This window comes from Schistocerca nitens, chromosome 1 (genome assembly GCF_023898315.1).
Source record: "Schistocerca nitens isolate TAMUIC-IGC-003100 chromosome 1, iqSchNite1.1, whole genome shotgun sequence".
In the NCBI taxonomy this organism is placed as follows: Eukaryota; Metazoa; Arthropoda; class Insecta; order Orthoptera; family Acrididae; genus Schistocerca; species Schistocerca nitens.
Genome location: NC_064614.1, coordinates 67,271,691 through 67,274,893, shown reverse-complemented (window position 1 = coordinate 67,274,893; position 3,203 = coordinate 67,271,691).

Here is a 3,203-nt window from a genome sequence, read left to right as displayed (position 1 = left end):
GAGTTGGAGCACAAATGACATTCACGCTGAACACAACGCGAAACCATTCATCAGCACATAATGTGGCAGGGAGTCTGTTAAATGTTGTCGAATGGCAAGAGCAAAAGTGCAAGAGTTATGACGTGCTTGGTGCGTAATAATGCAAGCTACCTTTGTAGTTGTAGGTTTTAATCTACCGCACCCTTGACGTTTCCATGCAGCCCTGCCGGCCGCGGTGGCCGAGCTGTTCTAGGCGCCCAGTCCGGAACCGCGCGACTCCTACGGTCGCAGGTTCGAATCCTGCCTCGGGCATAGATGTGTGTGATGTCCTTAGGTTAGTTAGGTTTAAGTAGTTCTAAGTTCTAGGGGACTGATGACCACAGCTGTTAAGTCCCATAGTGCTCAGAGCCAGCCATGCAGCCCGCCATAGGGTCATTGTAAGACCCGAATGGCCCCACAACTATACACATTTCACTATTCGAACAGCCGGCCAAATGGAAACCCACAGTGAGAGTCGGTTCAAACTGTCAGTTGCCTATAGTGCTGTCGCACACAAAGTGCGCGGCATCTCCGTGTCTTTCACAGTGGTCCCTCAACACCTGGCGCTGTTCAAGCGTCTTTATACACTCTGCCAATTGTGGTAGCCACATTAAACGTGAAAAACACTAACACACTCTGGTCGCCGTTGTCCCTGTCGCAGAGAGATGCAACAAATCATTAACATACTGTATTGTTATTTGTATTCCATTTTATGGTTCTATAGCCCAGATTAGCATGTATTCTTGGTTTACAAATTTTGTATTGAAATGTTCATCCAAACTCAACATGCCTTGTGTTTGTTTTGTCGTGTGGTAATACACACATCAAAAAAAAAGTTTTGCATCACCTCGGTTCCCAGGACTCCTGAAGATAGACGTTGACTGTGGATAATGTATCACAGACACAGTCCCTTCCAGTTTTCAGAGATGTCACAAAACCCGCCCAAAGATATAAACAACCATGCATGAGCAGCGCCTATCAGACGAATGGGGTCCGACAGCTGATCAGTTACAGTCATTCCACCAGAAAGGAGGTAAACCGCTCGTGTTGTCTGTAGTTTAACCATGCCTAGACGGTCGATACAGCGGTTCGATGGCGTCCGCGTTGTTACTTTGTGCCAAGAAGGGCTCACAACAAGGGAAGTGTCCAGGCGTCTCGGAATGAACGAAAGAGATGCTCTTCGGACGTGGGGAAGATACAGAGAGAGAGAAAAACTGTCGATGACATGTTTCGTTCAGGCCGCCCAAGGGCTACTACTGTAGTGGATGACCGCTACCTACGGATTATGGCTCGGAGGAATCCTGACAGCAACGCCACCATATTGAAAAATGCTTTTCGTGCTACCACAGGACGTCGTGTTACGAATCATGTGCGCAATAGGGCTCCATGATGCATAACTACAGTCCCGACGTCCATGGCGAGGTCCATCTTTGCAACCACGACACCGTGTTAAGCGGTACAAATGGACCCAACAACATGCCGAATAGATGGCTCAGCATTGGCATCACGTTCTCTTCAACGATGAGTGTCGCATGTGCCTTCAACCAGACAATCGTCGGAGACGTGTTTGGAGGCAACCCGGTCAGGCTGAACGCCTTACACACTGTCCAGCGAGTGCAGCAAGGTGGAGATTCCCTGCTACTTTAGAGTGGCATTATGTGGGGCTGACGTATGCCTCTGGTGACATGGAAGGCGCCGTAACGGATGTACGATACATGAGTGCCATCGTCCGACCGACAGAGCAAATATATCGGCAGCATATTGGCGACGCATTCGTCTTCGTGGACGATAATTCGCACCCACGTCGTACACATCTTGTGACTGACTTCCTTCAGGATAACGACATCGCCCGACTAGAGTGGCCAGCATGCTCTCTAGACATGAACCCTATGGAATAAGCCGAGGATAGATTGGAGAGGGCTGTTTGTGGCGGACGCGACCCACCAACCACTCTGAGAGATCTACGCCGAATCACCGTTGACAATCTGTACTTGATGAACTTTTGTATAGTATGCCACGAAGAATATAGGCATGCATCAATGCAAGAGGACGTGCTTCTTGGTATTACAGGTACCGGTGTGTACTGCAATATGGACCACCATCTGTGAAGGTGTCGCTGTATGGTGGTACAACAGGCAATGTGTAGATTTCATGAGCAGTAAAAAAGGGCGGATACGGTGTTTATGTTTATCTCTATTCCAATTTTCTGTACAAGTCATTAACGTTACACTAAAGAAAAAAAAAACAGATAATAAAAGTAAGAGATAATTTAATGATAATGTTCGCTTCTTTTACTCAAGGTATAACGTCTTTAGTTCCTACACGTAGCACTGTACCTGATACAGTTATTTCCGTAATCAAATGAGTTATTACAATACTCAATGATGGTGTATATGTTTACGAAGTCACTTTGACATTCGACTATGTCTTCTGGACACTTCAATTTTTTTTTTTGTCAGCTTGTGTAATATGGATTACAAGACGGCCATTGTGTTCCTTCAAGGTAGTGTGAATGCTACAGATACAGAAATAAACCACTAACTCCACTGAGTGCTGCAGACAAGATAACTCTTGTTTATACTACACTCCTGGAAATTGAAATAAGAACACCGTGAATTCATTGTCCCAGGAAGGGGAAACTTTATTGACACATTCCTGGGGTCAGATACATCACATGATCACACTGACAGAACCACAGGCACATAGACACAGGCAACAGAGCATGCACTAGTACAGTGTATATCCACCTTTCGCAGCAATGCAGGCTGCTATTCTCCCATGGAGACGATCGTAGAGACGCTGGATGAAGTCCTGTGGAACGGCTTGCCATGCCATTTCCACCTGGCGCCTCAGTTGGACCAGCGTTCGTGCTGGACGTGCAGACCGCGTGAGACGACGCTTCATCCAGTCCCAAACATGCTCAATGGGGGACAGATCCGGAGATCTTGCTGGCCAGGGTAGTTGACTTACACCTTCTAGAGCACGTTGGGTGGCACGGGATACATGCGGACGTGCATTGTCCTGTTGGAACAGCAAGTTCCCTTGCCGGTCTAGGAATGGTAGAACGATGGGTTCGATGACGGTTTGGATGTACCGTGCACTATTCAGTGTCCCCTCGACGATCACCAGTGGTGTACGGCCAGTGTAGGAGATCGCTCCCCACACCATGGTGCCGGGTGTTGGCC